Source organism: Chenopodium album, chromosome 12 (assembly GCF_948465745.1).
Source record: "Chenopodium album chromosome 12, dcCheAlbu1.1, whole genome shotgun sequence".
NCBI lineage: Eukaryota > Viridiplantae > Streptophyta > Magnoliopsida > Caryophyllales > Amaranthaceae > Chenopodium > Chenopodium album.
The window spans coordinates 53,703,948-53,714,608 of NC_137845.1; the positions used below are offsets into that span (position 1 = coordinate 53,703,948).

Genomic DNA, 10,661 nt, shown 5'->3' on the forward strand with positions numbered 1-10,661 from the left:
AAACTAAAATCGATTGACATGGGTCAAAGAACTTGGTAATTATTTCTCAATACACTTCTCCTGTCAACAAAACAAGACAAAGTGTGGCTTATCAGCTGCTACAATATTGAGTCTGAGCATACATCTACATTACTGAGTGTTTTATTTCCAAGTAATGCGAAGCAGCTATTATGTGCTGCTGTTCAACTTGTCCGCTTTTCATCCAGGAAGAGGTAGAAATAAGACTCAGCGGAAGAGTGAATAAGCCTCTCCAATATATCGTAGTAGACTACTATATTTGTCAAGCATTTAAGCTGGCTGCATGCTAATGACTGGATTAATTACACTGTTCATTGAATCAAATACCTTTAAAATTAAAAATCAAAAACAAGTTGGTTTAATTCAGTATCACACCCAAGTCCTAATACACACAGAAGACCTAGCCAAGTGACAAGCATGTATTGTCAAGATCACATGTGAATTTGAGTTCAATGGCAATGAATTTCTGATACACAGGCTCAATTGCTTTGGCGCACTACTCGAACCAAATACAGGAATTTACATTTTTTTTCTATGATCAATCAAAGGTATCTCTACATGTCCACTTTGTCTTTCTTTTAAGCATTTAGGTCTTCCCTTCCCTAGTGTTTCCACCTTCCATGAAAGTTTTGCACAAATTATGTATAATATCAAATCAAAACTTGTACAAGGACTTTCTCCAAGACAAACCATGATGGCAACCTTACTCTCTATTTCCTGCAGCCACTCTAAATGTAAAGCAGAGAGTGTGTAGATTGGTAACTAAGGAAATAGAAAAAAATTATGCCTAACTTCCAAGCTGGTGACGGTTATCACCAAACAACGGCAAAAGACTTAAAGAAGAATGGAATTGTGACACTGAGCAATGGGAAGAGAGGGCACAAAGTGAAGGAATTTTTGTGCCAAAGAAAATAAATAGAGGAATAGCAGGCCTCTTTATGGAATTAGGCCCTCAAAATATCAAACATGCGTATAGCCGTATACATATGGTAAGGAAAGTGACTTAAAAGTACTGCAATGGAGCATGATAGAGAACCCTACTAAAATGAGCATAACCTCAAAATTTGACTCAAGCAAGATCGTGAAGTCTTGGTACACAATGACGTGTTCAGTCCCCAATTGGCAATAACATCAAACTTACACCACTTTATCAACCAGCTGTACATTAATAAGTTGAGGATGTCCTAGAATTGTGTCTAGTCACCCTGAGAAGAATGTGATGAAAATAACTTGCGGCATTATATGATAAAGACCCAAGCTGAGCCAAGGCTGGAACTGCACCACCTGATAAATGGAAAATCAAAGTTCCTCAAGTTGAGAATAAGGATAGAATTATAGACAAATGAAGGCACCAAGCCACCAAGTGCAAATAGTAATAACTCAAGGATGAACACAAGGACAGGTGGAAGGGGTACTTCGATGAATTATTTAATGGAAGTAATGGAGTTGTGATAGGAGATACCTCTATGAGTGATGAAGAAATCAACATGGAGTATGTGCGAAGGATTAGGAGAGTAGAGGTGGAGATTGCACTGAGGAAGATGAAACCTAAGAAGGCGGTTGGCCCTGATGGGGTACCGATAGAGGTGTGGAGGTGTTTGGGTAAGATTGGTATTGATTGGTTAACAAACCTTTTCAACAAGATATGGACGGCTACAAGGATCCCACAAGATTGGAGGAAGAGCACCTTGGTCCCGGTTTATAAAAACAAAGGAGACGCTCAAGATTGTTCTAACTATCGAGGAATTAAGCTTATGAGCCATACTATGAAGTTGTGGGAAAGGGTGATTGAACAAAGGTTGAGGGCATGCACAAGCATTTCAGATAACCAATTTGGTTTTATGCCTGGGAGATCTACTATGGAGGCAATCCATTTGATAAGACAAATGATGGAGTTTTATAGGGTAAAGAAGAAAGATCTTCATATGGTCTTTATTGATTTAGAGAAGGCATATGACAAGGTGCCAAGAGAGATACTTTGGTGGGCAATGTTGAAGAAAGGTATCCCACGAAGGTATGTAGACCTAGTTAAGGATATGTATCGGGATGTGTCAACAAATGTGAGGACATGCGGAGGGTTGACAAAAGATTTCCCTATTACAATCGGATTGCATCAAGGGTCTGCATTAAGCCCTTTTCTTTTTGCAACGGTTCTAGACGAATTAACTAGACCAATTCAAGATGAGGTTCCATGGTGTATGCTGTTCGCAGATGATATCGTTTTGGTGGATGAGACTAAGGATGGGGTTAATGTCAAGTTGGAGCAATGGAGGCAAAGGTTGGAATCTAGAGGGTTTAAGCTAAGTCGGAGTAAGACTGAATATTTGGTATGTCGTTTTGGCACTCAGAGGGGGACAAGCAATGAAGTGGTGAGTTTGGATGGAAAGGATTTGACCATGAGTGAATGTTTTAAGTACCTAGGGTCGATCATCCAGAAGAATGGTGACATTGATCAAGACGTGACCCACAGGATTAAGTCAGGGTGGCTTAAATGGAGAGCGGCCACGGGAGTGCTATGCGACCGCAGCATTCCCTTAAAGTTGAAGGGAAAATTCTACAGGACTGCCATAAGACCAGTGTTGCTCTATGGTACAGAATGTTGGGCTTCTAAGAAAGAGCATATTAAAAAGATGGAGGTTACGGAAATGCGCATGTTAAGGTGGATGTGTGGAAACACTTTAAGAGATAGAATCAGAAATGAGGTTATTCGCAAGAAAGTAGGTGTGGCGGGCATTGTAGATAAATTAAGGGAAAATCGTCTGCGTTGGTTTGGACATGTAAGACGGAGACCCGAGGGTGCACCGGTGCGAAGAGTGGAAGAGTGGGACCATGGAGGGATTAAACGAGGAAGAGGGAGACCAAAGATGACTTGGTTGGAAGGAGTGAGGAAGGATATGAAGTGCATGGATTTACGTGAGGATGAAGTTTTGGATCGTAAGGGATGGAGGAGAAAGATTTATGTTGATGACTACACGGAATAATCAAATTTGGTTCATGTTAGCCGACCCCACTTTTGGGATTAAGGCTTTGATTGATTGATTGATTGATTGATTCAAGGATGAACACAAACAGAAACACAACCAATCATAACCAAGTTACCAAGGTTTTATATTGTTGGGACAAAGTAGGCATGAACCCAAAGCCACTAGCCACCAGCTACCAGCTACCAGAAACAATACAAACATTATCAAAGGGATGAACGTACCAACAAGATTCAGAATAATACAACTGTTATATGTTACTCAAGTCAGCTAAATTACAAGCAAAATTTCGACCAACTTCCAATGTATTTTTTCATCTTGCAACAAAATCTAGAAAAGGTCCGAACTGAATCTTTTTTATCAACTGCAGAACTACTATTTTAAATCTTTGCCTCCTTTTCTCGAGTGCAGGATTGCTAAGTCAGTTAATATATTCTAAAGACCTGCAAATACTTCCTTAACCCAATTTTAGAGGACAACCATTAATTTTTTATTTTTTTTTTCATTTAATACTTTATGCTTAAGTTTTGGGGACTGAATTTGGATGATCTATTTTTTCTTTAAGATTCTCTAAAGTTAACTAAGTATTGCTCTCTCTCTCTCTCTCTCTCTCTTTTCTTGCTTTTTTTATAAGGTGTTTTCTTTATGCTTTGTTTTACATCTTTAACTATGCTAGAGTGATTTATTAATTTAGGGTTATTTTCTCCTCTCGTGTTAGCTTTGCCTGGCGGATGAATTCTAATGAAATTATGGCTAACCCTTACTATTGATTTGATTGCATGATTACTGAGTATCTAAATTTATTAGATTAAATGTTCTTGCTTATTTAAATTATTTGCAATATGACCACTAGATTGGATAAAATTACTATTAGAATGAATCTTTATGTCTTAATTACAATAAGAATTGTATCTAGATGGATTGTGTTGCGTTAAAATAGAAAAGGGCATAAAGTTCTCTATTAGGGCATTAGGTACGAGGGATAGGGATAACAGGGATGCAAACGAGTGATAAGGATAGAATATTGATAGATTGAATAAGGATAAAGTAAGTGCTTTCCTTAATAACACTCCCCATCTCTCCTTCCTTTCTTTTCATTAATATGTAGTATACCCTTGAATAAAATAGCCCTTTCATCTCCCTTTCATATTTCTTCCCCTTATAGCACCCCCTTTCCCAAGGTATTAGAGGAGGTTTTGTCCCTATCCCTATCCCCTAATCCACTATAATTCCCACCCTCCATAAGTCCATAGCCCTTTCATCTCCCTTTCATATTTCTTCCCCTTATAGCACCCCCTCTCCCAAGGTATTAGAGGAGGTTTTGTCCCTATCCCTATCCCCTAATCCACTATAATTCCCACCCTCCATAAGTCCATAATAAAACACAAATACTTAGGCCTTATTCTTTTGAACTGGATGGATTTGAATTTGACCAAATAGAATTAAATTTCAAAGAGAAAACAAGAAAACTAACTAGACTAGATTGAATTGAACGGAAAAGAAAAACTATAAAAAAAAAAGGTCTAATATAGCAAGGCCTTATTCTTTTACCACTTCATTATCCTTAAACCACATCCACTATCCCCCAAAACAAACAACCCCTATGGAAAAAGCAAGTGGATTGTCAAGGAAACTAAGGTGTTATACATAAAATCTTAAAGTTGCATGAGTTCATAAGATAAGGTGTGATTGCGCATTAAGGAGGAAGTCATAGATACTCAGAAGAGGTTTATTAGCCTTTGGTTTAGCTAATTGGGTTAGCAACAAAAAAAAAAAAAAAAAGAATCACTTTGAAAGTCTAACAAGGCTGCATTCACAGAAGCACCACTACATAAAAAGTTGCCATTCTTAGAAACATTGAATAAAGGCCTGACAAAACAAAATTATTAAACATAACATGCTGCTTAAAGCCCACTAGGCCACCATTATTCAGTCTCTTTGCTTTTAGATCACAAAATGCAAAGCACCCAACTCCATAATCCCAATACAAAAAACAACAAGAAATTGCTGTTAGACCTATAAACAGGACAATTTGATTGGTTTGGATCATGTGCTTTCCTTGCAAGTTCATAGACTAAGGCTCAAAACTTAAAATTTGAGGTAAACTTATTCGTAGTTTTAACCAGCAAACAGACAATTTCAAGCTAATAAACTTTAAGTTACCTCATTTATATTTTATAACCTAAAATTCCAAATCAATAATACCATCTTCTAGTCATTATCAATAATGGATGTTCAATTGAGGCTACATCTTCAGTTTAGGCATAAAAATATAAAATCCATACCAATATAATAAATTTCATATGTTAGCCAATACATGTTCATTTTCAGTTACAACATAATAACATAACAAACATCAAAAATCAAACAAATTAAAATAAAGCAAAGATATTTTACCATAACTAAATGCAAATGCACTTGTTGTGCCACCAACAGCAAATCAATCTGAAATAGTGAAATTATTTACAAAATTAAGGCAGATATTGAACCATTTAATTAAATTCAAAGATAAAACTATAACTAAATAAATCAATTACTGAATAAAGGAAATTTTTAAAATACTTAATGCAATGTGAATGTCTATATTTTGAAAGCAATATAAGGCACAATCCAACGGCTAGTTTACTGTATTTTCCCAAAATAAAATTCAATTGAAAAGTGAAAGCTAAAATAAACCGAAAAAGAATTAAACTTTTTTCTTACTACGTATTAATATTTATCTTTACCATATCTTTGGAAAGAAGAACATCGCAGTGTTGAAATGGAGAGGAATCAAAAGTTGGAATTTGAAGGATTCATCGCCATTACATCTTCTATAAACCCTAATTCCTCTTTTGTTGTTAATATGCTGCCTTTAATGAGAACTGTCGAACTGGTGGTTTACTTTGGACATTTGGTACAAAATGCTTGTTTATGCAACCACAATTCAATTACGGAGTACGGAGTAACATTAAACGTGCTAGTCACACTATGGTCCTGGTCGGCATAACTAGCGGAAGCGGTAACTTTAAATAGTCATGAAGCGGGTAGTTATCGGTATAACGAGTAGCTATCAATTAACACTATGGTGTGAGTAGTAGACTAGTAGGTAACCTCTAACTAGCGGAGTGAGTGTTTAGCAAATGAAGCAGTTGAAGTACTAAAGTATTAGAGTATTGTTTTACTCATAAAAAGTAACCAAATTTTGCCATACGCTGCTTGTTAGAGGCCGCCCCATTCAATCAGGTTGATTGACAAAATATTGTAAATCAGCTTTTTTTGTGGGTTAGTTTTGCAATATAATACACTTTTTTATGTAAAAGGAAAAAAAAAAAAAAAAAAAAAAAAAAAAAAAAAAACCCCTTTATAATACACTTTTTTATAATACACCATTCACGGGGGACAAACCACCACCATCTCCATCTACTCCCTATCATCTCGTCGGTCATCACGTAGCCACCGCACTAGCATCATTATCCCTCTGTCATCTCGCTGGTCAACCATGAACCACCACAATCATCTCCGTCTTCTCGTGTTCGTCTCAGCCGCCATCACTATCACAACACCGTGTTCCTTTGCGAAAGGTCCTCTCTGCGTCCCTCTTCTACTTCCCTTCTTCCTCCTTCTTCAACAACCACTCAAGCACCGCTTTGCAACGGTAACAAAAAGATACCCTAGTAGCAAAATGGTGTAAAAATTAGAGTCATATAAACACCTTAGGATAGCATCTTCTTCACGGAAGCAATTTTAACCACCTTAGGTGGTGTGGTGGTGGTGGTCTACAATTGAGATTTCATGGAGGAAGAAGGTGGGTTGATGTAATGGAAGAATGGAGAAGGGAGGAAGAAAGGGATGAAACTTACAAAATTATCCCTAATTAAACAAATAAAATAACCCATATACCCCCTGATTTACATTACTTGTCAATCAGACTGATCAACAAGTATTTCCTCTTACATGCTATCTTTGAAAACTATTTTTAACATTTGAAAAACTTACTAAAACATTACCTCTAACGCTTACGGCTTACCAATTTCAAACCAATACCTTACCGAACACTCTTAAATTGGTCAAAACACTAAAGTTGGTTAAAAAAACTAACCACTACATCTAACGCTACCACCAAACAAGATCTAACTCAAAAAATAAAAGGCCAAATTATAAAGAACATGGACTAAGGCCTTGTTTGGTTCACCTTATTTTTGCTTATCTGAACTTATCTTATCTGGTCTGGTCTGATCTGATCTGATATGATTGTCTGATTTGACCAAACTTTAACCTTAAGTGTACGATAACCTATAAGGAAAAAAATATCAAGTAGGGTCTTGTTAGATTCGTAATAATGTGTATTTTATTAATATGTAATTTTCATAATTTTTTTTCATTACGGAATGAAAGATAATTAGCGATAAAACACTGCACATAAAACGATGATCTGATCTGAACTTCTTTTTTCTGATCTAATCTGGTCTGAACTTATTTTTTCGCAATGGCCAACTTACTCTTATTAGATATTATAATGTGTTACATCATAAAACACCATTAACATGTAAGAGGTACCTTTGCATGTCACTAAGTGTCAAATCTATCCTATCGCAGTGACACTCAATATTGATATTTTAGAATTTGTTTTCTCAATACTTTACTAAATTCGATGGATTATTTAAGAATAAATTGACTATTATTGGATTCATCTGATGGGATTAAGGTAACCTTGACTCTTCTTGCATGCATTACTTTTGAGGTTGACTCCATTCTTTCAATGGAATCTCAATGGATTGGAAAATATAAATCAAGTTCTATTACTGAAAAGTGACAATCTAATTATCCTCATTATAAATGATCCCTTTTGAAACCCTCACATAATCGAGGAAAGCAATACCTTCTTTGAATATTTTTGAAGAACAAAATATTCAAAGAAAAAAGCAAGCTGATTTGATGGAACAATTTGTCAAAATGCTTATGAAGAGGAAAGCTTGAACTTGAAGTAATTAATTAAAAAAAGAAAATTAGGGTTCTAGTAAGCAAGTTAGAAAACTAATCATAATAATCTAAGTATGCTTAGTTGAGCTTTACAGAAAGTACTTGTAGTCTAAAAACTTGAAATCCATAAACTAAGAAAATCGCTTCCGCAAAACCTCACTTGAGCAGCCCTGTAATACCCCGTATTTTTGAAACGTATTTCTAATTATTTAATTAATTAGTATTCTCTTAAAAAGGGTATTTTAGTAATTTATTTTACTATTTGAATTTTGGAGTCAAAATGATATTTGAATTTTGGCGCCAAAATTATTTTAAAAACTCAATTATTATTTTTGCATTTTGGATAAGATTTATTATCCATTTATTTTATTTTAAAAACCGGATTATTTATATATATTTCGGATATTTTAACTAATCAAAATTATATTTTAATTATTTAATTAGGAGGTCAGAATTTCCTAAATAATAAGCTATGATTTTTGGATTTTCTAAGTGTAGAAAATATGATTTTCTTAGTGAATTTATTTAGTGAATAATTTGTATTTTCTTAATTAGTTATTTTATACAATAAATATTATTTACACAATTATTTTTAATTCCTTAAAACTAGCAAATTAATTCCCTAAATATCTTAAGGGAGGTCTGAAAATATGAGCTTAGGAAAGCTCAAATTTTCGACCACTATGATGGATTTTTGGGTGATTTATTTTGGTAAATTGTATTTTCAATTATCTCCTCAAAATCTCTTATTTTCCTTAATTTTATTTTTCCATCTCACAAATATTTGATCATCTTATTTTCCTACCTTATATCTTCCTTGATTATTCTCCAAGTAATCTCTTCTGCCATATTATTTTCATGACAAACACACTTTCCTAAATTCTATTATTCTTAATCACCTTAATATCAAAAGTTTCCATATTTCTTGATTCACTTCTCCAAGTAATTCCTTAATTCTTTTTACCATAATTCTTCCTACATTCTCCTACCATAATTCCCTCATTCATGAGCCTATAAATACCCTTTCATACCTCTCATATTCTTCACATCAAAAACCCAATTCTCTTCTTCTCTCTTCTTCTTCTTCTTTTCCCTAAACCTTTTCATACTTTTTTTCTCCTCTTTTAACACAAATTATCCAGTTTATCTTTAAAGCCAGTTTTCGGGCACTTTTGGTCAATTTTTGGGGTATTGACGTTTCACAGAAGATTGTTCCTCTTGAAAAATCCTTGAGGTTATGCTCAAGAATCACCCAATTCGGAGTTATATTGAAGGAGTTATGGTCTCTGCAAGTTCTGCCTATTCTTTCCAACGAAAATTCAATTCTCTTTAATTCAATTCCTTTATCTTCTTCATGGTTAGTTTTCTAAAATACAAATACCTATTTCAAAGCTATAATTTTATATTAAATTATTATTTTAAAAGAGTTTTATAGTCCATGCACATTAGATTTGAGTTTATGTTCTAACAACCTTATGGTTATGTTATTTGCAATGTGTATTCGTGATTGAACATTGAAAGTGCGAAGTGTTGATTGATATTCGGAATCAAGGTTCTTGAGGTTCTTTTTGTGTGGTTTTTCTAGCAAGGATCAAGGTACGTTTAGGTGGCTAGATACCTTTGAAAGTGATTGGTTTGAATAACATGTTTTATATGATTTTATTAGTGATTGAATTAAATTGAATTGAATTATGATTTATGAAATAAATTATGTTTGGAGGTATTGATTTTAATTTGTTTTAATAAAAGTATTTTGAATGATTGATTTTTAAATCAGGTTTTGAATGGTTTGAATTACTTATCGTCTTTAAATAAAAGAATTGATTTTAAAAGGTTTGTTCAATTAAATAAAAGTTTTTTCAAGGAAGAGTTATTGATTTTGAAAAGTTATTAATATGAGATTTTATTCTCAAGTATCTATTTAAAAAGTTTTGATTTTGAAAGTATGTGGAATTATTAAAAAGGAGTTTGATTTACATTGGAATTTATTGGATATTAAAAGGATTTATTGAACCATTGAATTATTATTATTAATGCTTTATAAGCATGTTGGTAATCCCACTATGCGGATTTGGTTTATTGATAAGGCCTTGGACTTTGTATGACCGGGTCTTTCCTCAAGAATAGCCTTGTAATATAAGGAGACTAGCTTGGGGGGTGTGCACACTTGGGTGAGGAATTGGATTAAAAGGAATTGGTTCTTAATAAAGGAATTGGTTTTATTAACTATTATTTTGAATATTAAATCATTGGAATCAGTTTTGGAATAATGAGTTTGAATTTATTGGATTAATTATTGAAATTGATTTTAAAAGCATGTTTGCAAATAAATTGAGTTTACATTATCTTGCACTTATCGTATTTAGCATAATTTGCTAATCCATTTTTCTTATTTGTTTAGGTTCGCCCTATTTACCGTAATGGTAAGCAGTGTTGACTATTTCAGGTGGAGTCATGAATGAGCATATGGGAGTCCCGGGATTTGCTTCACCTAGTTTAAGAATGTTGGTCTTGTCTTTATTTTGAGTACTCATAACAATGTTACTATTTTTATAAGTATTAATAAAAGAGTATTGAAGTTTCCGCTACATAGTATTGGTTTATTTAGTAAGTTTGGTAGCCTTGCGTAATCACGCGGCGGTAATACGCCTAAATCTATCTCTACGGTATAATTATACGTATTTTTCTAGTAATACCGTA

The 10,661-nt window shown here is 34.0% G+C and overlaps 1 long non-coding RNA gene across 1 annotated transcript; it reads right to left on the minus strand.

The window, feature by feature from the left end:
• Positions 1 to 380: 380 nt before the first annotated feature.
• LOC145570632 (uncharacterized) lies at positions 381 to 5,984 on the minus strand. Its single transcript, XR_014096535.1, has 3 exons — positions 5,726 to 5,984; positions 5,397 to 5,444; positions 381 to 1,302 (listed from the first exon to the last, which is right to left on the minus strand). It is a non-coding gene; the product is annotated as an uncharacterized LOC145570632 (long non-coding RNA).
• Between the last annotated feature and the right edge of the window lie 4,677 nt (positions 5,985 to 10,661).